The 27973-nt window shown below is 37.2% G+C and overlaps 1 protein-coding gene across 3 annotated transcripts in view; it reads right to left on the bottom strand.

Annotated features, from left to right (window-relative positions):
• The window catches only part of CCSER1 (coiled-coil serine rich protein 1), a 719834-nt gene that overhangs the window by 71925 nt on the left and 619936 nt on the right, over positions 1 to 27973 (bottom strand). Inside the window, exons 14-15 of one of the 3 annotated variants that reach the window (XR_007766366.1) lie at positions 26758 to 26823; positions 18427 to 18674 (exon numbers count right to left, since the gene is read on the bottom strand). The exons of 1 other annotated variant lie outside the window; for it this stretch is intronic. The gene's annotated coding sequence lies outside the window, so the exon portion shown is untranslated. Of the gene's footprint in view, positions 1 to 18426; positions 18675 to 26757; positions 26824 to 27321; positions 27362 to 27973 lie in introns of those variants that run through there. One more of the 3 variants, XM_050895851.1, reaches the window with a different exon arrangement.

Genomic DNA, 27973 nt, shown 5'->3' with positions numbered 1-27973 from the left:
CTGCACAAGGAAACTTGTCGGTGCTAGGAACAAATACCTTTTCCCTTTTTGATGCATAGTTTACCTTCAAGTGCTACAACTGCTACAACTGCAAATAGGATGTAAAGCAAGGTAAACTGGTATGAGTTAGTGGTACTAACATTTCTGAGGTACTTGATGCATATCTGCTCTCATGCTTGAGTAAAACCAATTGCTAGTTTTGGGGACAGCAAGGACTCCTTTGCTCCCATTAGGTCGGCAACATCACTGGAGCTTTGGTACATGCCATAGGGTTATATAAGGCAGTTTTACTTAATGCAGACACTGACGGTGCAGAGACCCGAGACATTAACGACATCATTGTCCTCTTACCTAGGGGCATGTTAAAGGTTCCGCTTTGAGTTTTTTACTACAGGTTTTGAGACTGCCAGAGACAGCTGCACCTGTCCTGTGTGCAGGGTTGGGACTTTGTGGGCATCACCAGCCTTTTCCAGGTCCTATGTTCCTATATAACGCAATTATGTTTGTGCCGTTGCTGAAATTAATATTTATATTCTTTTTTTAAAGAAGACATTTGAAATAGAACTCCTTATCCTCATTAGCAAATTTCATCTTTAAAGCTTCCTTCTTCCCATTAAGCCAAGCCCAGGGAGCTGACAACAGGAAGTCCTGCAAGAAGGACAAAATGCACAGATATGCTAAAGGTACTTAGAAATATTAATGTGTAAGAGACGCAACTTTCCTGCGAGCCTACAGAAATCTCTCTAATGCATATGTTGCTTAGCATGTGAACAGTTGTAAGACATTTTAAATCAAGAGACTAACACTCCCTTTCCCTCAGGGAATCTCAAAGGTTAGCATTGCTTCAAACACTTGCAAAGCAAGCTACATACAGCTCACAGTCACTTGGTTCAGAGCTGAACATAATGCTGGCTTAAGTGTCAGTTAGATGTATTTTACTGAGAAATGTACCATTTCTTTCTAGCATCATTAAGCCACGAATGCAAACAATTAGCAGAACTACAACTGCTAGAATCATGCTGTCTTACCATTTACATTAATACAGCCCAATGCCATAACACAGTTACAGTCTGTGCCACTGAAAGGCGTTCATTAATTTTCACTTCTATGCATTCACTCCACTCATGCTCCTAATGATTTTTTTAAAATTTTTTTTATTTCGATACCATTCCTACACTGCTTTCTTTGGTACATGCTTTAACTGAGCCTATGCTTTCAGAAAAAAAAGAACTAAAGAATTTACTTTGTCCGTTTGAGACTTGAGCTTTTTACTTTATGAAGATATCTAAAAACAAGTTATACTATTTACTGCTTTTGAAGATCCTTCCTTTCAGCTGTTTTCTGATTCCTCACAATACTTTGATACAATTAAATCTTACTACTCTGCCTTTAAAGAAGGGGGAAAAAGACAAAGAGATTAATTGAGTCTCTCAAGGTGCTGTCAATGGGAACAAAGGAATAAGAATGAAGGCTAATGAATATCTTGGAAGTGTTTTTTAAAGGAAAACGTGGGTTTGATTTTTTTTTAACAAAAGTATTTGCTTCCTTTGAGTTTTTCTTAGAAGACTGAAAACAAGCGGTTTCTTCTGAAAACATTACATGCCTTTGGTTTTCAGCTGAAATATTTCTTTTTTTAATGAGGTGGCACGATTTTCTGCTGTGTAATGAATATGGAAATATTTTCTGCCCAGGTATGTTTAGACTTGCAGTTCAATACTCCAGCTTCAGCTTCACATTCGCAAGATTTGAATTAGAGATGCTCCAGTAAAATGCACAAACACATCCAACACCCAAATACCTTCTCTTTCGAATACTGACTGGTGCTGTATTTTCACCTGTTTCCATGCATGAATGGACACACTCTGTTTCAAAAACAACCCATGAGCTTGAGAGCTCAGCAAATGTGACAGGTGAATGAAAAAGCCTGCTGAACCCAACAGGAGACTGCCAGGCTTGATGCATGCACTACGGGAATCTCCTTGGAAATCACAATGTAGAAACTGAAATCACAATCTGAAATCAAAGAAAGGCAGAGATTCTTCTCTTGATATAAACCAGAAAGAAAAATAAATATTGTGTGTAAGTTTGGATCCTAACAGCCCAATCTGGAGAACTATGGAAAACTAGGCAATCAAATGCCATTTCTTATATTGACTCCTTAGGTTGAACAGCTTTTTAATGCTTCTACAGTGTGTAAAATTGTTATAGTCCCATATCAGACTCAAATCAGAAATCCTTAGTGCAGTTACAGCAGAGATTATTTCTCAGGTTTATTTCCACTGAATTTATTAGGATTATTTTGAAGCAAGATATTATGCATCATAAATAAAGATATCATAATCTAAAACATTATAAACTTCATTAAGAATTACTCATTCCATTCTCTCTTAAGTAGTGTATGTTCATTAGCAACATGAACCAGTAGAGATCTCCAGGATTTGCATGAACAGTTTAAAGCATCTCAAAGACAGGAGAAGAAACCCAGAAGCAGAACTACCGTATTCAGTCTAATCTTTGATCTTAAATAAAGGGGAATTTTCCAAGTCAATTCCGTGCCTTAAAGCTTATCTTTTTTTTTTTCCCCCGTTTTCCCCCTTCATATGTATTCTGTTGTCCATGAATTATAACAGAAGTACTGCTTCCAGGTCACTTAATTGATTTTGTAAACTCTTTCTAAAGGCTAGATTTCCAAAGAAATCTGGCAATCAATGCATCTAAATCTCACTGAAATAAATACAAACCACAACAAACTTCCATGGCTTCCTTAAAAAATCCTGTAAGAAAACTGAAACAGTAAGTGTCAGATGACACAACTTACAAAACTTCATTTTTTCTAACGCATTTCGGTGACCCACTATAGTCAATTCCCCTCAAGAGTGGAGCAGTAGTAGAGTTCACTATCACTTGGAAAACCAGAAGTTGAGTCAATTGCTATTTGCAGTAAGAGACCAGGTTAATCATGAGGGGGAAAATAAAGAAATAAATATCTGTTTCTTCTAGTACACTACCTTAGTAGAGGCCCCAGTAGGGAATACTCATTATTCCAAATGCATATAACTTTTCTAGAAGGAAATAAGGACACACTGTGTAACTTAGATGGCAAACAGTGAAACACATCAATATTTGCCTCTCAGGTAAGTGTGCTTTAATATCTTCAACACTTACTTTAACAGTATTACCTTTAGTTTTAACTGTAAGTGAAATTATGACCCCGACAATTGATGCAGGTGCAAGTAACTATCTCTTCTTGCTTTGAAGCTGTTAACACGTGCTATGACAGGAGGATTTATGCTAAGATGCTGCTAAGAATGCACCCTCTTTTCTAACTGGAATTTTAATTGTCTTTTGCCTCTTTAAAATGACTTTCTACGTATTTTCCAATGGTTTAAATTAACTTGAAGAACTAAAAAAATAATAAAGGTCAATTCATTCATGGACACACACCCCACCTCTACCCCAAGCTATACATATAGGACTGAGCAGAGCCACCGTTGCCTAAAACATGGTTAGAATTCACAGTGATTTTAGTAGGAGCTGATTTAGGTCAATGCTGAACAAATCTGGAAATCTGACCTCAATTATTCATCATCAGAATCAGTACAAATTGTAACAGAGAAGAAAAAGCAAGAAAAATAAATTCTCCATGATTTCTTTTTTAAATCCCATTGCACCTGTCAATGAATCTTCCTAATTAATAAATATTCACTTCTCTGAATACTGTATCTTGGTCAAAGCTGTCATCAAAAACCCATGCAGAAGATGCCTTTAAAGGCAAAACCTTTAAAGTCTGCCCTTCAGTGCAGCTTAAATTACTTTGTTCATTGGTAAGCCAAGGTGCCAAATATCACAAGCACTTTAATCACTTAAATTAAAATTGGCAACTATCAGAAGACAAAAAAGTCTTTTCTGATTTCAGATGCTTAGGTTCTTTTATATGTATTGTTTATGGTCAGATCAACATATCACATGAGAGTCTTTTCTTCATTATACTTTCTATTGCTGCAGTAGTTGGCCATAGTAAATAACAGATCTGACAGAGGTAGTTAATAAAAGGTACTTAGTAAATAATGTCCTATGCTACATTGGGTCCAGTGAGAAAAACAGCACTTCTGAAGCGAATGATACAAAACGGCATGTTTCAAAATTAGTATCATTACTGTAACACTGTTCCTATGGACAGCATGGATTACCAAGTCACGCTAACAGCTTCATTGCAAACTAAACCGACTGCAGCAGCAGGTCTATAAAGCCTCACATATTTGAAAGTGTGTATTAGCTAACAAACTGGTACTTCTGTGCCTGTTGCAATACTTTCTTTTTGACCCTCATACCGATCTTCCATGGGATTTATTGTTCTTAAGTAAAGGCATCAACTGAGTCAGTAAAGCACCTCTTACTGAATCTGCAGCAAATTTCCAAGTACTCATCAGAATTTTTTTAACTCAGGAGATTGTCTTTAAACTTACACAGTTTACACAGGAAAATAGATACAATAAATTTTAGGCTTATTCAATGACTTACTGTAACAAGTGAGCAGCTTGTGAGTGGGATGGAGGGTATGAATCTGATAAATTAATGAGAAATCTCTTTCTCACAGAGTACAGGAGCCAAGTAGGACTCTACCATTAGATCATTCATTTGTGCTTTCCTTTATATTAAACAGCTCCTTCTAGAAGGGAAGATACTGAAAAGTATGTATTGGTGTGCAAACTCCAGTGGTAGGCAGCTTGTTATGGGTGGATGCTATCAGGAAACTGATAGATGCACCAAGCATCAAATCTGTATACCTGACTGGTGTGGAGTGAAATCCTTCACACCATCTGATGGAAGATACAAGGACTAGGTCCAAAGAAGCAGATATTAGATGTCCTGCATCCCAGAGTAGGAACTGGGGACCAAAACTTGAACTGTTTTATTGAGACTAAACACAATCCTTGCAACTATCTTTGACTGCATGAGAGATATCAAAGGAAATCAGGATACAGCTACCTGAATGGCTACCTGTTCGTGCAAGACTTCTCCTCCTGTAACTAAGAGAATCAACAAATTCTGAAAAGCTATGAAAAAGGAATGTAACTGAAATAGTTCTATTTTTATACAGAAATCATAAATGTTAAAAAAATAGTATGTACTGGCTACTGCCGCCTTCATGTATCTGAGAAACTCTTTCAGATTCTTAAATTAGGAAGAAAATAATACGATCAAGGTTCATTTGCATATGGAAAACAACTTCTTGCTTTCAACAGTGATCATGCCACAGGCTTCCTGGCTACTAGCAAACAGGACACCTGTGTGTGCTCTTCAGTTAACAGTGTAGAAGATGCAACACTACTTTTGGTAGTCTGTGGAAGTGTGCTCACTGTTACAGGGATGCCACATTGCTATGTTACCAAAAAATGTGTCTCCTACAGTAGCAGTGTTCTGCAGTCAGCATGAGTATGGCTATCCACAACCACAGACTAGTTAAAGCACGTAAGTGTAATTGCCTTACTGAAAGTTACGCTTACAAATGTATACGAAGTTTTAGAGAGAAAAAAATTCAGATGAGTTTAAAAACATGAACACAAATGGAATTCATGCACTCATTGAAGAGAATCACTTCTGACTGTTGCTACATCCATGTGTTTGTGTTTTTTATTGCAGGCACGTGTTTCCCACTGACCCATACGCAGGATGGGCATTAAGGTCAATAACACGACACAAATCACGAGAAGCAAGGAGATTATTATGATAATGTCGTTCTCCAAAAAGCTAATATTATTTGGAGGATAATAATTTTAAACAACTCTTTGAACAGAGATTGCATTATGCTTCCACTGATGTCATTAAACAAAAAAATGGCTAAAAAGATCAATCACACAAAAACAGTAGTTACAGGCAGTGCAAAAATCTTGCAAATTTCTTTTTATTACTATATCAATTGACTTCCTTCTATTTCCTGTACATCTGGAGGAATAAAGAATGACAGTAAATTAACTATTTATAGTTATAAAAATAGTGACTTCCATCTGCTATAACTTGGAACTGCTGTCCAAACAACTTGCATGCTTGATGAGATATGAACAGCAGAATATAATTAGGTAACGTGAGTGATGTATAAAAGTTACTTTTCACTAAAATACTCTTTATAAAAAAGCATACTAATATGCCAGCCCAACAGTACGTGCTAGGTATACCCAGATAATCAGAAGATTTGAAAATTTTTGGAACATTATCCAGAATATTTTTTCCACTTTGGAGAGCTCTAGAGGACTAATATCTCAGCATTGCCATCCACAAATGAGTACGTTACTAAGACAAGCAGCAAGCAAGCTTTAATAATAGATAATACTTAGATGATACTAAGAATCTGGGAAAAAAAATACAAAATGAGAGTACAGCTGTTCCCATTTTTAGCCTAAAATATCTGAGCAAAAATTAAAATTTTTAGAAGTGCTTATGCGATACCTCATAGCACCATGTACCTATTTTTTATGTAACCCTGATTTTTTTAATCTAAGTATCAATTCGATTATCCACTGAAATATACAGTAGAGACACTGCTGTCAAATGAAGGTCTCACTGAAAATAACAACTGGCAAACTGAAGCATCCAATAATTTTCAAGAATATTAAATACACTTTATTCCTAAATGAGCACATCTAAACCTTGGGAACTAATACACTAAATAAATAAGCTTCACACTTTATCTTATCCTGCCTGAGTCTTTCCATTTAGGAAAATCCTAAAAAATGATCTGTTGGGGCATACTGGGAGAAGTTTCACTGCTAGGATTTAAATTGTAACTGTGCTTTAGAAAAGACTTTTCTTAGCAACTTTTGTCAACAATATTTTTTTCACGTGGAAGAGGAGGAACAAAAACTTATATTTAAATATACCTTGAGGTCTAGCAAATAATTTAGCAGCCAAGGTCTTGCAGCGGTACTCCGAAAAAAACAGAACTTCTCACAAATCTGCACACATTATAGGCAGCTCGTCTGTAGCCAGAGGTTTTGTTTATTTAGGAGAATCAAATCCCTTTGGTTTCATCACAGAGAAAAAAAAATACGATTTTAAGTTATACTTTGAGTACTTGATTATATTTTCTCTTCAATCACTGTTAAGATTTTTCACAGACAAACAGTACTTTCGAAAGGGACATTCTCTTTTTCGCCTGAACAACTCCAACTGTAAAATGTTTGTCTCAAGGTGGTGACTGAGCAAAAGCAGAAATTTTAGTTTAAATGCCAACAGATTCTCAGCTTCAGAAGAGTCCAAATGATTGCTCCACTGAAACAAAATTAATAGCAAGGAAGCTCACAGGAAATAAGTTTTTAAATAATCTCTTCCAGTACAGGAGTATAACTCTTTTTTATTTAATCATTGCAGGCAATCACTCCTAATAAACACTCATAATTAAGGCGAGGTTAAGTAGCATGATAATAAACACCTTTTATTACTCACTGAGGACAACAAACCCTTCCATTTGCAATTGTTTGAAATGGTTGTGGTTAATACTATCATCCACCTTTCTACAAGAACAACCCGGGCTCATAATGGAATCTAGATCCCTAAATCCCACTGACTGCAAGGGTACTCAGGTTCCCAAATGCTTCTGGCATCCGAGGAGAAATCTCTGCTTTCTGGTGTAAGACTAGATATGACTATCTTGACTACACTGAGGAGTGAACCACTTTTCACATTATGCTTACTAAAAAAGTCCTCACTTTTCCAATGTGGACAACTCCTCTGTACAGAAGGTTAAAAACCATTGTTTCCCCCGCTGACCCTTCAGCACATAATTAGCTTTTAGTGAACTAAAGAGTATGTGAATTAACAAGTTGCAAAAACCGTTGACAATTAAAGGTGAGTTTGTTCGTATTTTGTCACAAAGGAAAAGTTAGAGGTACAGGCAGATGATCTACCTGCCTGCAATCATCATAAGTACACCCATGCAGAAATTAAGCCTCCTAAATGCAGGACTCAATGGTTTCATTTCTCACCATAACTTATGCTTTATTTATGTACATACACAGTGACATGCTCACGACCTTTAAAGATAGCACCCACAGCGCTCTGCATCTTCACTGTATTTTTTAATTCTCGCCCACACATTGGTGGACATAGTTGTAACACAACAGCATTTGCCTGATCAAAAAAATGCAGGCTCCTTTTAACAATCCATTTTAATTTAGGAGGGATGGGAAGGGCTTATTACACACACACGAGGTTTGCTAAAACAATTTGTACAGTTATTTTATTTCTTTCAGTTATTTATTTTTGCTTGTATGTATCTTAGGAAAGGCCAAGCATGAAATTGGAGCTGTAAAGCAAGTCAGAATTTATTGATATGACTCTGCTCTGAGAGCTCAATAGGTGTGCAGCAAAGCAAGAAGGGTAAAGGGGCTGAATTATTCATTGAACCTTTAAGCATCAACAAATAACACTTACAGTGAAGAATGCCTGTTTTGCAACAGTAGATGTGAGGTGTACGCATAAAAGAAAACAGATATTCCAAAACCCGTCTTGTAAGACCATCATAGAATCTTTTTCTTATTAGTAATTCTGAGGGAAAAGAACACTAGTAAAGTTATTTACAGGAGGTGCATAGCACAAATGGTTTTTTTATTTTACTTAGCATAACATCTTGAACACTGCACCTACTGTATTAGCTTAAAGGGAAAAGAAAATCTGATGAAAAATTGATAAAAGGAAAAGCCTTTCTTATCAAGCAATTACAGTGCTGGAATAAAACAGCTGTTACTAGCATAAACTTAGTATAAGAAACGAAAATATGTGAACCACACCTAACAAACTATATATATAAAAATATATATAACAGATACTATAACATAGGCAAGTTGTTACTTTTAAGTTGAAGCTTCCATTCCTAATTCCACTTCTGTGATAACTTTCCCAGACAAATCCTTTTAGTCAGAAATTATCTTTGAGCTAAAAATTAATTATTTTCTTATTTTTCATCTATTCAAATTTTAAAAGCATAGATTTTTTTTCTGTATGCCCACATCTGTAACCAGATCCATTTTATGGTGAGAGCCACTCAGTTAATTGATAAATCTGAGACACCCTGTTGGTAAAGTCAAGTGGCTGCAAAACTTTCTGACAGTGCAAATGGAAAGCTGGTATTACACAAGAAGATGCAATATTGTTTTCAGCTTGAATTAACCTTTGACCAAAGGTATTTATGTTGCAGTTTGGAAATATGCATTTTTACTATTTGCTATTTTTTGACAGATCCAGAAACAGTAATATTTCTCATCCTCAACTACCTTTCTGTGTCCATAGTCCTGGAACTTTGATTTGTTTTGATTTCATCTGCTGCAGGCCTAATCCTAACATTTTACCAGCAGCCTAGTGCTACTTCTTCTGAAGGACCACTTGTAGTATATCATTTGGGAAAAAGAAAAAAATAAAATAAAATGGTATGATCACTTCTACTTTCATTTCGTACCTCAGTGAATTCAAATCTTTTGCTTTTTCTTTTAATTTCCATTGTAGTTTGCTTCTATCACACAGACTTTCCAAGTTTCCTGCCTGCTGCTTATCAACAAGAGAACACAGAAGGAAACACGCAAAATTGTGGCAACCCAGCATCCTACCTCTCTGACTGTGGCCAAGACCTAATGCCTAGGGCAGGGTATAAGACCCTGGGCAATCATACAGGCATAGTTCCCAAATATGCTCCACCAACCTCCAGACTTTTTAAAAGAGACCACATAGATTTCTACCTCGGCTTTTCTTTGTGATTCTTCAAGAACGTCATATATGAGTGAGTTAGTAACTGCTGCTCTTAACAAGAGCAAGAAAGCAAGGCAAGGGAATTTCATCCCCTGCAGACCACATTAAAATGCCACAAAGATGCCTCCCCCGAGTACACTGGCCCTGCTTGCCACTGCTGTCAAAAACAACTGCACCTGCAGCAGAGGCAGCAGGAACAAATGGGTGCCTAGGGCTCAGTGGCTGCAGTTCACTGTCGGAGCACAAAAATGACTGTTGGAGGAGGCATGGCAGTCTAGACGTGCATTTCTATCCACTGCTCCTGCTGTGGTGTTACTTAACCCTTCCACAGAGGGTGGGTAACGTGTTGGCAATCTCTTAAAACTGCAGCAACCACAGCCAAAGAAATAATGGTGAAATTTGACATTGCAGTAAGACTATTGCATCACTGAAGGTGGCTTTGGGCTGAAGCAGCTTTGATCCCTATTCTGGCACAGGGAGATAGATCCAGATGGACTGAAATTCAGGGGCAATACTCATGGAGTAGCATTTCTCATATCTCACATTAGACCACATGTTGGAAAGACATTTAAGACACATACTGCTTTCTGTTTTCAAAAAAAACTTCATAAGAAACATTTCCAAAACCATCACCTGTATTTCAGCATGGCACAGCTTTCCTCACGTGACAAAATCCTTAGTGAGTTAGCATCTGTAATTATCCACTTGCTCTTTTCCTATGCCAAGCCCACATACCACCAAAAAGTACAAGACTTTATAGTTTGAAGCTCTGAACAAGGAAAACAAGGTTGTGATGAATTATCCTCTCATTTCCTAATAACTTATGTACACGTTTATATAAAAGAAATTATCTCTCTTGTTTTGAAGTTTGTACAAAATAAATAGCATTTCCAAAGAATGGAATAATTCAATTGTACTTCTACTTTTCATTAACTGCAGCAATTATTTATTATTTTGCTGTATCACAAAGGATGAGAGCTATGTATGAAATGAAAGCCACATAAAATAAAGCTTTAAATTTAACTCAGTGTTATTCCTTCAGCACAAATTTTGTAAACTCCTTGATACCATTGTGAAAACAAACAGCTGGCTTTTACAGAAAGATTCTGTAAATGAAAGTAGTATGTACACATCTCAAGCAAGACCAGAGTCCTATTGTCGTAGGACTTTTCTAAGTAATGGCAAGGAGCCATCTTTATCTGAATAACTTTCAGTTTGGTAGCCAAGATGATACAGAGATACAAAAGTGTAAAGCAAAGTCATAAAGCAAATCAGGAGCAACATAGTCATGGACAGCTGATTCACCATTGCATCCACTGAAATGCTCCGCCCTCCTGCTTCTAGTCCTCACTGATAAGCCCAGGATTGCTTTTAAAAGGACCAGCTCTTCCTAGACATTTGCCTGCTGCTCAAGAGGATGCTTCAGGACTGTACTGCCTTAAAAAAGTTTATTACAATAACTAAGAGAACTGAAGCAGAAACTCCCAGGGAGCCAATTCTGCTTTTGTGGAAAGGTGTGAATGAGCTACCACCTAGCCACACAGCGAAGTGGCCACCACGTGGACCCTGTTATGCCCCAGGAACCCTTTCAGAATAAACTGAGCTGGAACTAAACTGTAGGAAAAGGTCACGTGAAACTACTTCATGAAGAAGTATCATGCTTTCCCTCTTACTTTTCTATAGTATCTTTGCACTCTGTGTAACACTTCAAACACAGGTCTTCTCTGCTAGGAAGAAGTCGATCCACAAACAATCTGTATTTGATCTTATTTTGAGCTAGCAGTTAGACCCACAAGGAGAATGCAGCCTCGTTCCTCTTTGCTTTCTAGCACAGGGGTTTTACAATTGCATCTACTCCTATCTCCAGATTGAGATCCTGCTCAATATTTATTAACTTCTGGCTAGCGAGTGTATGTTCCCCTTTTGTGTCCTTTAGCCCATGTTATTGTTATTCTATATTTCTCTACGTGGAAATGGAAATCCATCTATCCAACTTGAAGCCAAGCCTGTCTAAATCACTCCCAAGTTCATTGATTTCTTTGGCAGTTCCAGCTCAACAGAGGATTTCATCATGTTTCAAGTTCTTTCTCTTAAGTCTTTAAAAACATACCAAACAAAATCCTTCTTAATAGCTTCCTATCTGGAACACAATCAGTTCACCTCCCTTGTATCAAACTGTGTCCACTCACGTAGTTTCTGGCTGCTAGTCTCTGACATGACCCTCAGTCCTCTGCCACAATTTCTAACTTTGAACTTCAGTTATTTAAGGCTCAATCCCAAACAATTAATCAGATAACTTCCCCCACTGTCAACCCAGAAAGAAGAGAAACTTTTTAACATCTCTCCACAAAGTTTACTGCATAAAATCCTCCAAAACTTCAAGGGAAAAAAAAAAAAAAGAAAAGAGGAAAAATTAAATGCGGCAAGTCGTTCACTGCCAGAGACGTCTATCAAAGGGATCACTCTCTAAGCTCCAGATGGCAGGTCTCCTACAGGAAGCAGCTGGTCCTTTGGCAGCATGTCCTCAAAAAGTGCCAATGGCTAAGTCCGTCTGTGGTAATTCAGGGCCACCACAGGAATTTTATGCTGAAATTATTTCAGCTGTACAAGCTAAGCCTTTGCTCTTCAGCAGACCAGATATGGTAGCCAGACCTACTGCTTTATCACGTACCACCCACCATGCCAGAGATGCTCTCTTCTCTGTGAGTGGGCATGTGGGTGTACCATGTGCTTTGAACTGCTTCTAACATAACCACAAAAGTTGGTAAACTCAATTTATTAGTTGGGCCACTGTCTCCAATTTCTTCAAGCAGTGACATATTACTGTGTGTGTAAAGTAGGTAGCAAACCTGTGGTACTAAGGTGCGTAAGAAAAAGAACGGTAGGTCATCTTTTATGCACAGTGGACGATACTCTGATTTCCTTACTCGATTTTTTTTTTTATTCAGCACTTAAGCAGAAGAATTCATATATTTTAAGTTCAATACTACTTGATTTATTACCATTTCTAAACTTAATACATTCCATAGCTAAAAAGCTAACTATAAACTGATTTTGTTTTCAAATTTCTCTTATTTCTGATCAGCATATTTGGTGCATAGTTCCACCTTATTTCCTCCTTTCCTTCACTCTACCAGTCCTCTAGAATCTCCTTAGGACAGGAGATAGGTAGCTTGCTTTCAATCACACTTTTAAAGCCAGAAAATGTGTAGCTCCTCTCCCTTCTATATAAAACTCTTCTCAACATTTTTAAGATGCTGATCAGCGATTCCTCATTACAGTGTTTGTAAGATAACCACCTAACTTCTCCAAACAGCAATTAAACTCAGTGGGTGTTCAGCAGACTTGTTCTGCGCTAGCGTGCAATGTGCTCACCATTCATAGTGTTGATCTTCCTACACCAGCTATATCGGTCAACAGAGAATGCAATCCCCTAAAAATTAGTACACCTTCTAACTTATGTAAGTACAGTAATAGCTTAGGAAACAGACAATGACACACAAAGTCAAGATTTCCAGTCAGGCTGCAAAGCCCCGCTCGCTCCACACATCAGTGGCACCAGCTGTAGCCCAATTAAACTCAACAGTGCACAGGTGTTCCCCGAAATGAGTAACAAAAGCAAACTTCCCTTTAGGGTTCTGAAAAAAAATCAGAGTTCTTTAACTTCTTCAGGTCTCCAAACATCAAACAGATTGAGGAAACAGGACAGAGAGAGAAAATGACATACAGAGGAATAACAATAATCTGAATTATAACTTAATTAAGTTTAACATATATTTGTACTAGAAAATACATATGCTCGTGGTTTACCTGTACAAACCAAGACTCATGAAACATTTCAGCACTTTGACATGAAAATCCACTTTTGTTTTAGCTCTCTTCTAACCTGGGAAAATAGCATGTATCACCCAAAAGACAAAATGCAATATTTCTAAATAATATTCTAAAGCTTCATCTTTTATTGACATTTAAAAGCTATCTGCAGCAAAGACAATTTGGGGTAAAACTAACTCAGCTAACTGTCTACAATTTTTGGCAACATTTCAGTGTGTCTGTGAACAGAGTGGAATCAATTCACATAAAATATCAAATAGAAAATATGACCATCCCATTTTAAAAACTTAAAAAACCTCACAACTGCAATATTCCAAAGAGCTAATTGAAAGATGAAAACAAGGAAAATAATTCTATGGAAATGTATTCATGGAAAAAAAAAACCACATTAAGTTCACCTTAGAATAACCTGTTTGACAAAAGAAATCCACTTCATTTTCATGCTAAGAAATTAATCAAGCTGAAGATTTGGAGAGTTTCATTCATCAGTAAAACATTATTTCATTATAACAATAAACTTGCTCTGACAAAATGAGCAAATGTGTGTTTATTAATTAAACAACTAGAGAGCCAAGATACTACAGTACAGTTGTCAGCATGTAAGATTCATAGATTAACATTCTCTTATTAAAAATAAGAGCACTTAAACTGAGTAATTGATCTTATTTTCTTAACAGAAGCTCTAAGAGAAGCTGTGGGGCTGTACAGAGAGCACAAACAATAAAAATTTAATTACACTATGAATGACAGCCTTTTCAATTGGCAGCAATATTTACCTTTATTGATATGACCAGCCAATATCATAGAATATCACTGGCAGATCGTCAATTGTCTTATAAATTATTCCAATATACTAACTGGCAACACAGCAGATTTTCAGCTCATAAAAAGATATTCATTAGTAATACCGTTAATACTTACTCACTGAACAGAGAATTTGTTTGTAATTTTATAAGGTAACAACAGTCCTACAAAATGGATAGGTCAATAAAGGAGAAGCAGGTGTTCAAAAACTCAAGACACTCAAAATGATCAAAGTCCATAATGCAGCTGCATTTGGTAGACCATGGGACAACATTAGCTCCTAAAATAGTCATTACAACTGCAGCATGATAATGTGGAATATTTTTGGTCCTGCAGCTTCTAAATGGGTAGATATAACCAATTCATTCACAGATGCCATTTTTAATAGTTTTTCTTATCTGACACGTTATCAGTTGAGAAAGATAAAGAATGCACAAGCACGTTGCCCTTTAATTAATTAACATAGGAGGGGGAGAAGGGAGCTGGCCCAAAAAGAGATTTTACAAGCCCTCAGAAGTAGTTTGGAAAAGTTGTAATTCTGGCTAATAGATCTGATGTATTCAGCCAAACTCTACGACATTTTACAGGTTTATTTTAAGTTGAAATTTAAGAACGAAATAAGGCAGGAGAAACAATACCTTGTGAACTAAAGCTTGAAAATGGATCACTGAGTCTGGGACCAGAAACCTGAATCTTCTACTGTGCTTTTGTTATGCCAGTGTGTATGACTGCTTACCGCCCCATGCCTACTGCATCAAATCAAAGCACTTCCAAAGAGACAAAGAGAGACATAAAGTTCCACACATCCCCTGAAAAATCTATTCACATAAATTCTTTCTCTTTACTCTGGAGAGAAAGACTGAGAGACAGGATTGAAGCTTTCTGTGCTGAGCTCAGATCACATCCCTCCTTTGTAAACAGCTGATTTGAATCGCAATACTTACATAGAAGAAGTTTTTCAAAGTAATAGCCATTCATATTTTTTTCAAACTGCATGCAAAAATAATGATCCCTATCTCTCATTCTTAACAGGATTGCAGACGCTGCTTGATGACAATTGCACTTGTGAACAACTTCCTTTTTTTTTTTTTTATAATTTGGGTTGCATGGAAATAGAAACCTGAATGTGAATATCTGCAAAGTTTGCCAGCAGGTTTCACAAGACTTTGTCCATTGTATTGCTGATACAGTCCGAAGGTCAGTCAGAGAGCTGGCTTTTCAAGAAGCATTTCATAAGCTTGGCCCTGTTCCCAGCCAAGTACCAAACTGCAGTCTTACAAACTATGGAAAACCAGTGCTGTAGACACTTCAGAACTTCTGCCTAGGTTCAGTTTGAAAAAGAAACTTTTATTTTTTTGAGAGTAAGATTTCTGCCTTTCCAGGACTACTGTGCTTTCACTAAGACTGAAATGGTCAAAGGCACGGTAAATCAATCACAAAGGTGAAAGCCAAGAGATGGCCACAAGATGCCACAACAATTGTCATAAGTAGTGACAGTTTTGCTATTCATAGTTTGGAAAGACTGGTACACTGCTAAAGAGATACAGCATTTTAAGTCGGCTTTCTGAAGCCACTCTGAATTAACAGCTGTGGGACAGCTCTTTTCTAAAAACATGCTCAATATTGGGGAATAACTGGATGAAAAGCAACCAAGAAAGGAATTAATTTTTTCAACCTTTGAACTCATTACTTTTTTTCTTGGTACTCTGTAAACCGAATTAATGTGCTCTGGACAGTGTATGGAGCTGACATTTTCAGAGAAGAAAATGCAGAGACTTTGTTTTCCCTCTTTGCTAGTTTATCAGGTTTTGATAAAACGGCTGTAATCAAGCCTAGACCTGGCAGACCTCAGATTACAAAACTCTGGGTGCAGATGTGCCCTGTGGCATTTTCACTAAAAATATGTTTCAATAACACTAGTGAAAATTCTGTAGAGATTACATTAGGGTGAGAAAGTATTTTCCAAAACATTACAAGCTCTAGGAAAACACACAATAAAGACAAGCTACAGGCAGCCTTAGGTATGTCACACTTGTCTCACAAGTATTATACTTGTTGTGATATAAGTATACAACTCATATAAAAGTTGTACTATACTTTCACAATATAACTTACGGCAGCAACTGTCACGTAAACACAAATTGTTTTCTGGTTGCTGGGTTTTTTTGTCACAATCCCTGAGAAAGGGGCTGTGGGGAGATAGGAAAACATGGCTCAAAACAGTTTAGTCATGACCCTCCCAGGCACGAGAGATGAAGTGATTAGTATTAGCCTTACTGTGCTACAAAAACTTCTCAATGACAGAGGAAACAGAAGCAAGTTCCACCATTAAATGTAAATCTCAAGGAACAAGGGAGCATTAACAGACTCTTAGTTCCTTCTAGAGACATACAGCAGCATGACAATTTGGTCCTTAATTTCAGGAGCAACCTTTCAGTTTCTCCTACTTTCATTCCACTGGTCCAGAGGGCTTTTCTACAAAGGTTCGAGATGAAACAGAAATAAAATAAAAATATAAAAATCCTTCTGATTACAAGTATAACCAAGGGAGAACTCAATTTCAGAAAGCCTTGAAAAGCATTAAAATGTTATAATGAGATTTTTTTTTTCCCCTCCTATGCAACAGTGGATAATCCTCTGAATTACAAGACTCTTTTTACATATAGTCATAAATTACGTTGTTAAAATATTGATATAGTCAGACCTGGTTAATTCAAGCCAGTTTTGCTTCTCATTAAGATTTAACAGAGGCTGAAGCATTTATGGTATAATGTCATGCAGACTTTGGGACACAGGGAATACAGCAAGTGTGAATTAGGCAGGAATACAACAGCAACTGAATTGCATTAGAAATAAAGAGAATATTTGATGGGGAGAAAACATTTTTCTCTTGGGCTAATGGTAAGGGATGGAGACACGGACAGCCAACCTCCCCAGAGAGTTTACATGTGAGTAAGACTTTGGTGGCCCCTTCTCATCTGCTGCCTTCTTTGCCCAGTGGGTGCCACCAGTGTTTATCAGAACACCTCCCTGCACGCCACGCACGCCTTGTGAAACGAATATGACCTCTCAGACGGCCTGTTTCAACTGCAGGCATCCATCACGGCTGTGTGATGGCGCTTGGGCTGCGCAAACAGACAACGTGGTAAATCTAAATGCACTTTTGAATCTATTGTGAAATAAAGGAGTAGTTCAAAGTAACTGCATTAAAAACCACTTTACAAAGTCATCACTTTGCAGAGTGGCAGTACATGCACTGTAGCTTTAGATCAGTATAAGATCCAACTTTATTTAATCCAGAAGAAACACCAGCATGTAGTAATTGTGACAACGATAACAAATGTGTTCTTGAGACGTGTTGAAAAGTAGTGACTGTTTCCAGGCAATTGTAAGTTGTCTGTACTGTTGGAGACTGCAGACCAGCCAATAGCAGCAAAATATCTTTTGAGTAAGAAGTTCAATGAAGAAAAATAAGCAAAAATATTCAAGAGCTCAGCTCTAGTCCCAAGATACTCAGCTGAAGCATTACTATGATGATGGCTGTTATTTACTATCAGAAAATTGCCTAACCTGAGACTAAGTGACAAAATACAAACTTAGGCAAAAAATATCAAGTTTTTCTTTCTTATAGAATCCAAGTTCCTAACGATGAATAAAGATGTTGACAAGAATTCTTTGTTACAAAATATCTAAGTTGGAAAATCCAAACAATTGCAGAGAAAAAACCACCCTCTAACCACATTCCTACTATCGATAAATATAAATCAAATATTAAACACAGTAGATAAGAGAACCTGCTGGTCTATATTGTGACCATCCATTATTACCCCAAAGTAGTTGCAAAAGCATGGGAGTATCAAGAAGGGGAAGAGAAACATTCTTACTAACGTTATGAGTATAGTAAAATGATGATTAAATTCCAGAGGGAAACAGCAAATACTATCTTTACCAACAAGCAAGTAGAAACTACAGAAATGTTTATTTGGAATTAACTTATTGCATTTATTTAAAAACAAAATTAGGTAGAATTACTGTTCTTAGTATTTCTGAGTTCTTGGAAAGACATCTCCTTCTGGGTTCCAGCAGCAGGAGTCAAATGTGCAGTAAGTCTTACACAAAATGTTTTAAAATTATAAAATCCGTGATGACACCCAAGTTTGCCTGTTATGGCCAGTTACACATCTGTGGTATACAGCATATATGTACATTGGGAGTTTCAGGGGATTGCTTAAACGAAGTGACACAGCTCAAGGAAGACAGAGGCTTTCTCTCCAGCAGAAAAGAAGTCTGCTCACTGTCTGAAATGACAAAATCAGAATTTCCCTGATCATACATTTATCCTTCAACTATCCCATTGCCTTTTTACCAGCAGAGAAGATAAATACATCCTCCCATAACATCAGACTACACCATCCGTCTGACTAATAATTAAAGAGCAGATAAATGGTTCCTTTTTTACTGTATATCAGAACCAGAGTTCTTAAAAATGTAAAAATCAAAGAATATAGCTCATACTGGGCATACTAAGTCCAATTACATTAGAAGGCATTTCCAGGCCTCACAGCAGGATTAAAACATAACTCTCCAATCTGTTTTACAAAAGGAGCTTGATAACATATCTCCATCATTTCTGAGTGTGGCGGCACTGCACAGCTATACAGAGGTTAAGAGAACTAGAGACTAAAATTTTGCAAACCCTCCTTAAGCAAAAAGCTGCGCTGCTGCTATGGTTTAACCGTGATGAGGTAAGGAAAATTTTATGGTGACACAGGACTTTTCACTTGTGCTCTTACTTCTGACAAACACAGAGTATATAAACAGTAAATAAATCACAGGTCTCCATTATTTATCATGCAGAAACCTGAAGCTTCCTTCTCTAACGTCAACAGAAATGTAACTGAAATATTCACAAGTGTCCTAGTTTACAATATTCACTACAACTGTAGTGTATAACTACAACTGCAACCAAGCTCTGCTGGTCTCACATAGAAAGTCCAAGTCTTGGCTTGAGGAATCCTGATGGATGGTTCCCTCAGAGAGGAGCAAGGCACCATCAGAGGAAGGATATTCTCCATGAAGGCACTACTGCCCAGCTGTTTTGCAGTTCCTCTGGTTTCACTGGCTAGTGCAACACTGTCATGGGGCTAAGCTTTCTGCAAACCCTGCACCTGGTATTTTGGACATCAAAATAAAACAGAGCAGTTTCACTACCATTACAATTCGCATTTCTATCAAAATGTAAATAACAACGTTTGGAAGCAGAGGTCTAGCCTCATCAAGAAATGTGCAAACATATTTCGCATTGTATGCTAAGCAGTATGTATGTATGCACACAGTAAAGGAAGAGCTGTCTAAACCTTAGTTACAATACATTCCTTATTTGTGCCTAAAACTGTGGCTGTGTGATGGGATGAAAAGTCCAGTGGAGATTCTCAAGTAGACACAGGTCTATACTTGAATAAAATATTCCCCAAAGTTAAGGCATTATTCAAAATTAGGTTTTCTGATTGAGTGAATGTCTTGTATCACTTTTTTGAGAAGGTGGCACAAGAGATATTTAAACAAAACCAGGAGGTGGTATCAATCGTTTCTTACTTTTCATAGACCAGAAAACTAACAACTAACAACCTTCCCAACTGCGTGAGTGAGAGAGGAGAAAGAGGGAATTCTGCTAAATGGCAAAGAGACTCTGACACTGAAATACAAAGTAAATATAGAAGCTTGAAGATAATAGTAAAGCATCTCTTTGGTAAATTCTATATTAAGGCTACAAATGTGGCCACAAGGACAATAGTGAAAGGTCCAGTAAATGGCTACAAGATATACTAGCGAAACTAATGAGAAAAATGATGTTATCACTGTCAAAATAGATTGCTAATACTTAGATGCAATTAAGTGAAAAATTCAGAGAACATATTCTTCAGATTTATGGGACAGACTCATTAAAAAGTTGTGAAGAACATGACAAATTAGATCACAGAAATTACATTAAAATACTGAAAATACAATGTTTGTGGGTTTTGAGGAAAGAAACTATCACTGGGTTAATATTCAGAACTGCATGTTCCTTTTATGGCTTCTTTGCCTAGTGGTTCAGGCTACTACTTGTTAGGTGGGAGGACAGATTCTCCATCCAATTATTATTATTATTACTAATACCATTATTATTAAATCAAACCTTGCTTTCACAGGTTATCCAATGGTAGCACAAGAGGCAACCTCTCAGATCTGAATAAAGACAGACATAGGTTTGGAGCTGATGAGCAATGAAGTAGACCTGAAAAAAAGATTAGCAAGCACTAAAATCCCAGAGTCGCCTGTAGGAAGTTGTTGGTACGAGAAATCTCACAAAGCAAAGCAGATGATGTTACAGGACTTCTGCTGAATCAGATGGGGAAACCAGGCCTCTTTCATACTGAACCTGGTTAGACCAGAGATGGTTAAAAAGGAAAGGACTAAATTAAAGTTTGAAGTTTTTGCATATCCTACTAAATGAAAATGACAAAATACTACTGACAAAGTGTCTTCCAGAAAGAGCGTGATTTATTTTTTAGAAAGCGAAGATTTTAAAAATGTATAATGAGATGTCACTTATTCTGCTTCAGCCTTTTTAGAAGACACTTATTCTTTTACCTTGGTTATCCACTTCTAACAAAATGGCTGCTGTAAGCTTGGTGCTACCTGCAAGTCCCATTCTTAAGCCTCCCCTTTTGGTCCCTGGACAGACTGGCTGTAGGCCTGTCACTGTTCTTAACAACCATGACGACTCCCAGATTACCTAGTAATGCAAATTTGGTAAACACCTGACACGAGACCAAGACCATATTTTAGATGGAATGCACAACACAGAAGAAAAGGTAGTTTTAACTTCTTTACACTGGCTTTATGCCAGTTAAGGTCAGGCCATGCCTGAAGCCACTTAAGGCTTCCCAGGTAAAATTAACCTGTCAAGATTATTTGAGTCAAACAATGAGTTTATACTGGATTGGCACTTTACTTGATATAACTGTGACATTTCTGATTTATATACTAAGAGGTCCACACACACTGCTACAGCTCTTCTATCTAGAATTCCACAGTTCAGGATCTGTTTGGGCAGGGACGCTTAGCTCCAGGCATCGGCCATTTTACAAAAGGAATTTTCCTTCACTGCTCACTACTGCCCCCAAAACAGTCAATTTTCTGTCTTCCAGAGACAAGGAACTGCAAATGAAGAATGACTCACCATTCAGTTCCCCTCAAAGGATTTAGTGTGATGAGACATGTAAAGACACTAATACACTGTGAAAGAAGTGTGGGCTAGACATGTAGAGGCACTAATAGACTCTGAAAGAAGTGTGGGCTAAACTAATTCAGTAGTATTGATCCACTAGTGCCAGGGAGATTATCATGCAAGTTTACTTGCCTAGCCGCAAAGTCCTCACAATATGGAAGATTTCAGATGAAGTGAGTGAATTGGGAGAAAATTCAACCCTCCAACTAACTCTCAACTGTGCATTTAGCAACCCTGTTGCAGTAATACTTAACACACACACCACATAGCCTGATTTATCTTTGGAGCCTCACAAATATTAGCTAATTAATCTTTCACCATTATAGTTTCACTCCACAGCACATCTTAATTTTTCTTTATAATTGAAGCTAAAGATTTTAACTGGCACAGAACTATGTACTATTTCTAAGGAGAAAGCTCCATGACCTCATCCTACTTAATTTGTATGATACCACAGCTAAAAACTTTAAAAAATGGATAGAGGAAATATGCATATTTATAGAATGAACTACAATCACTTTTCTGATTACTATTTAAAATAAAATGCATGTTGACAGTCATAACAGTCAGTAATCCTGTTTTACTGGAAGTTTAATGAGGGATTTGTGGTTGAAGTTGGTACTTCTGCATTGCAGCCGGTTGAAGTGCTAAAATGTCAAGCACTGACTGATTGCTGTCTAATTACAGACCCATAAACAACTTTATATGGCTACAGAATTACTCCCCTAGGTCTTCACAGTGTTGCCATCAAGACTAATTTCAAGAGAGGTGCTTAACTTGTGCACTGTATTTGACATAAAATTTTCTTGTTGGACATTTTGGCATGAGTGCTAGTTAAAATCTGGATGAAGCTTTCCCAGCTATCTTTGCAACAAAAGCTTTGTCTCTTGCCTCTAAAAATCATTTATTCATTTATTTTTATTTCTACTCCTTACTTGCTATTGAAGCTGAAAATTGCATCAAGAGACATGGTGGTTTTGTGAACATGTAAATGTTAGCTCAAGACAAGAAAGAAATCATCAATTCACCGTAACTCAGTTGTGAAGGGGTGGAAAGTTTAGTGTGTATGCTCAGCGTGTCACCTCTTACTCAAAGCATTCAAAAAAATAACATATAGTGTATAATTATTTACAAATTTATTTATCCCTGTAAGGGTGCAAAACCCTTCTGAGCTCTTTTGAAATCATACGCTATCTCTTTCTCTTTTACAATACAGCAAACGGGCAAGGCAAAGTTTGAACTGTGTAAAACTATGACTCTTCCCTCCAGGTGATGTAAAAGAGGAAAGAAATAAGTAGAAAGAGCCAAGAGTGAGAGAAAGGCATGAGGAACTTGTCTTTTACTGAGGAGAGGGAAAAGGTAGACGTTTGTTTCCAATGGCTTGATTTTGGAACTATCTTATGAGATCTTTGCCTACGGCTTTAGATTATCTGACTTCCTGAAATATCTAAACGACAACACAGACAAGCACAAGTTCATTTGGACCAGAATTAGAAGATTAGTGTGCCATCAAGCTCTACAAATCTAAACTGCTCCCACGAACACAAAAAGCAGATCTTAGTAATAAAATATTTTCTTATTACTCACACATATTTTAATAAAATTGTAAGTTATTAATACAATGGATATGACTCTTACTAATGTCTTACCATTGTTCTTAAATTGGAACATGAATTTAAGTGAAAAATGACACACTGTAGTGCATCAGTCTTTAAGGACACTTCTTCACCTGTTTTACGCTGTTCATTAACACATCTGTTATTTATTTTTTAATGCCTTATTGAACAATCCATCTCATTACCTAACTATATTATGTACATTTTAACACCAGCACACTATGAGGTCAATTAAAGATTTTGTTAAAACAATACAAGAGTAAAGTATATGTTTTCCTTGGTGTATACTTTAAAAGCCAGCCTCAGGTTTGTTTGATTATTTTGTGTTTTATGCAAATAAGCCATTAAGCTCCCATGGAAAATTTCACATTTCCCAACACGCTTTCAATTCATTTTTCTAATCTGAAAGTGTAAACCTAATTTGAGAAGTGTATGGTTTCAGTACCACTGCTGTGTATAATGCATTTCCTTCATATTGAAAGTGATTCTTTCTCATTTTTCTAATAAATAGCCTATTGTATTTATTGCATATTACATTTTTGTTTGTATCTCAGCATATTTTGCTTCACATAAAAATAACAACATTTTCACTGCCCTTTTAAGAGCTCAGTACATTTTCTTAAGAACTCGGTTGACTGAACAGCTTAAAAAATGCTGAATATTTGAAACAACTAGCCATTCCCATTGCATTCTGTACTGCTGAGTGTCCTGTAAACCTACAGCTTCACTGTAAATCTGCACAGTTCAGTAAATCTTTAAAATTATACCATTATGTTTGCCTCTCTTTTCTGCTCCCCCCAAAAGACTGCATTACAACTCCGATAAAAAACCACAATAGTGGGCTTGACTACTAAGCCCACTAAGACAGATGTGCATGGAGTAGTAGCAGTGGTGCCTGCAGTGCTGTCACAACACTCCTATTTCGGTCTTATTCGGTGTGTTTTAATCCTGGCAGCTTGGCTGAACTCTCATTTAGACCTAAATCACGTACCTCTGTGCTCCTTTGCACAATCTTATTCGAAGTTTGTATATACATATTAAAGGAATACTTTTTTTCTCCCTCTGAAGATGTAAAATTACATTGGTTTTGTGACTGGCAATGAGGCTGGTTAAACAAGTTTCCCATCTGTCTGTCCCTTGACTGCTCATTCCTGTCTTCAGGAGTGTCAAAATCTCCCTCTACTTGAGTTGTGCTGTTATAATTTATGGCACAACTGCTCTATAAACCAAATCCCTGATTTGCTATTGATTAAAAATAAACTTGAAATTTATTTAAAAATGAAGCCATTCAATCTGCACTGTTTCTGTGAAATAGGAAACAGGTATGAAAAATGATCCCATAAAGCATTGTATAGGCATGTTTGACAGTGTGACAGCATCTTTTTTATATCAAAATGAATAAGCTTCTGACTACCATTTTCTACTATAGCCAATGATAAATGCATGACTATCATTTACCCCTACTTATATCTTCTTTTGAAAGGTTACATACAGATAACACTTCATATTTAAAACTTCTTCCATTGGTCAGAGAATGCAGAGAAGCATTACTGCCAATAATAAGATATTCAACTGAGGTCTTTTTAAGCTAATTTGTAGAATTATTTAAATGCCATAGTTCTCCTTTTCCTAACAGTAGAAATGTGGACTTACTGTTTTTGTTCATCCTACACTGGAAATATAAAAAAAAAACCCTGAAAGCATACCATTATCATAGATGATACTATTATCACAGGTTCAGGTTACATTCTGAGTTTTACTCTTTTATTTGAATGTTTTAATTCACCCTGATTATGATTTCTGGGCCTCCAACATTTGGAATCAAATATACACTTGTGAGCCCGAGTTCTTTCTTTCTCTCCTCTATTGCCTCATCTTCTTCACAACTTTTGCAATTTTTCCTTCCTGCTTACAGAGATTTCCTTGACAGTAGCTAATAAATCATTGCCCCTTAAACATGCTGCTGAAGCTTCCATAAAGCTGGAGCTTCCTAAATTAGCGTATAAACACACATATAATATTTGTGCTCTGCATATCTGCTTTTGAAATTGAAAGAAATAGCATGGTAAAATCCTCTGAACAGTACTGCAATGACCCCTTCTCCCAAATACTGCCATTATAACTCCCCAGCACTGATTTGCTGCCGAGTTCTATACCATAGCACGATGCAAGAAATTTGTTGTAAAAAAATGTGCTTCATCCTAAGTGCTACAGAAGGGAATTTTACTCATGAATATCCTTTTAGATTCCTCTCAAAATTCTTTTCACTCCCATTCTTTTCTTCTCTGCCTGTTTTGCTTCCTGTAACCCTTTTTGCACCTGACTGCAAGCTAGACTCTAAGAAAGGTTTAGATGAGCCAACAATGGACAAGGTGGCAACTCATTTTCAAATGCCCAGCCCTGGAGAAAATCCGTAATCCTTAATTAGGCATCTGGATTCCTTATTTAGTTCTTAAGAGTGCTTCATAAACTGCCTGCTGAAAGGGGAGGTAATCCTCTCTCACGCTAGAGCTGCTGACTCAGGACTGCAACGTTTGCACCCATGGGGTACCCCAGGGCACAGCATCCTCCCTGGCAACGGAGAAACCACCATCAGCTCTTGGAGAGAAAGGCAGAAGCTTCTCACTCTTGGTGCAAAACAGGAGGAGAATGGGAAAGTAGACACCTAGGGAGTCATTTTTTCAACAATATTGTTTTCATGCCCTCCTCAGCTGCATGACCAAAGTCGCTCATCTCTAAGCTCCTACTAAGAGGTCCTGGTACTTACAGAGGGTCAGGGAGAGCAGAGCACTCGCTGCTCACCCCGACGATGCTGTGCTGCTGCGGAAGGGGAGATTTATGGGCTCAGAAAGAACATAAGTGATATAGAGAAGAGAAGAGAAGAGAAGAGAAGAGAAGAGAAGAGAAGAGAAGAGAAGAGAAGAGAAGAGAAGAGAAGAGAAGAGAAGAGAAGAGAAGAGAAGAGAAGAGAAGAGAAGAGAAGAGAAGAGAAGAGAAGAGAAGAGAAGAGAAGAGAAGAGAAGAGAAGAGAACAACTGGAAGGGGGAAGAGAGTAAAAGTTTGAATAACAGTATGGGTGTTGACATCTTGATTCTACCTAAAATCCTCCTTAAAATACCTATAGCCATGATTTAATGACAACTTTCATTTTGCTCCTCATGCTTACAATCTCTTTACGTCCTATGCATGTCAGCTGGATTACCAGTAACAACTTTTTCTCCATCATTGTTGCTGTCATATTTCTCAGTTAATTTCTGTATTTTTTCCCCAAATACTGACAAATACATTTGACTACGTTTAACTGTTACATCTCTCGTTGATTTCTCACCAACTTGTTAATTATTTGAAGCAAGTGCTATACCTCTGAGCAGACGTATTTCTCCCTTATGTTATTTGTATATGTGGGGTTTTTTCTGCTTTATGGTTGGACTCAATGATCTTAAGGGTCTTTTCCAACCTAAATGATTCTATGATAAATATACATTAAAATACCTGAGGAAAACAAGAAGGCTTGGTTAGACAAGCTAGTAGAAGCACATGTTTTCCTGGACGAAATATCTGAAACAAAAAATAAATAAATTATGCTTAAGAAATGAAACAAAAGAAACCAAAATAAGACAGAATTGCTACTTTGAAAAGCCCTAAATACAGACTATTTCAAAGATCCATCAGCACTCTGTGAATATCGTGAGTGGTGAGCATGGGAGAAGGCAGTACATTTTCCCGGAATAAAGTTTTATTCGTATTGATCCTGCCTAAACTCACTCACCCCCTCCTTCAGGAAATGACCTGAAATTACAAGCTACAAACACCCGTGGCACTATTCTTATCTTAGAATGTAAATTATTACCGAAAGCTAGAATGCCTTGCTGAGAAGCTGGAGACCTGGGGCCTTGGACATAGACATCCTTGCCCATACTTTAAGACCTCCTGTGGTGTCATGCACATGGATCTGTTCTCCTCCAGTGGAAAAAAATCTTGATGGTTACTTACCAGTATGCATAAATAACTTCTGTGGGAGAGACACATTTTGGAAGTAGTAATTGGCATGCTGTCTAGCTTTGATTTGCAGTTATATTGCATGACCGACATACGGCTGGAAAGAAGAAAACATTCACTGCCTCAGCCTACTGTAGTATCTTCTTAAATAGCTTAGATGAGTGGAAATGGAAATAAAGTGCTTATTCCAATTATCAAAGGCTCACAGGAATACATGGAGCCATGAGAAATTTACCCTCATTTAATAAACTGCTTGAAATTAGAACTGTAAAAAAACAACGAGAGTCAAAAGCTGTATGAAGTTCAGCCGACCTAAGAGCAGCAGCGCAGGGCAGCAGCATGTACTGAGCAAATGGGGACATGTTCCTCTTCCCAGTCTGTGCTGACAAACACCAATTAAGATCTCTAAAGGACTCCGACTAGACTTGAAACCAACAAGAATGACATTTAAATTGACTTCGAATATCATTTATCTATTGTTTAGATTTACTGAAACACGCTGCCCTTTGCTTCTATCATCTGGCATTTGTCCATTACAGTGGTGTGCCAAAAGTGAATTGTTTCATTAAAATCTGAAACAAAAGGGACCGACGCTCTGAATTACAAAAATTAGTCTTTTTAAAAGATACTACTTAATAGAGAACATCTGATCACCATGATTCAGTGTCTGCACTTAATTCCATTAAGCATTCATACTCCCAGTGCATTT

The sequence above is a fragment of the Gymnogyps californianus genome, chromosome 4, assembly GCF_018139145.2.
Source record: "Gymnogyps californianus isolate 813 chromosome 4, ASM1813914v2, whole genome shotgun sequence".
NCBI classification, from domain to species: Eukaryota; Metazoa; Chordata; class Aves; order Accipitriformes; family Cathartidae; genus Gymnogyps; species Gymnogyps californianus.
The sequence above is the reverse complement of the archived record's forward strand: the minus strand, read 5'-3'. Positions and strand labels throughout refer to the sequence as shown.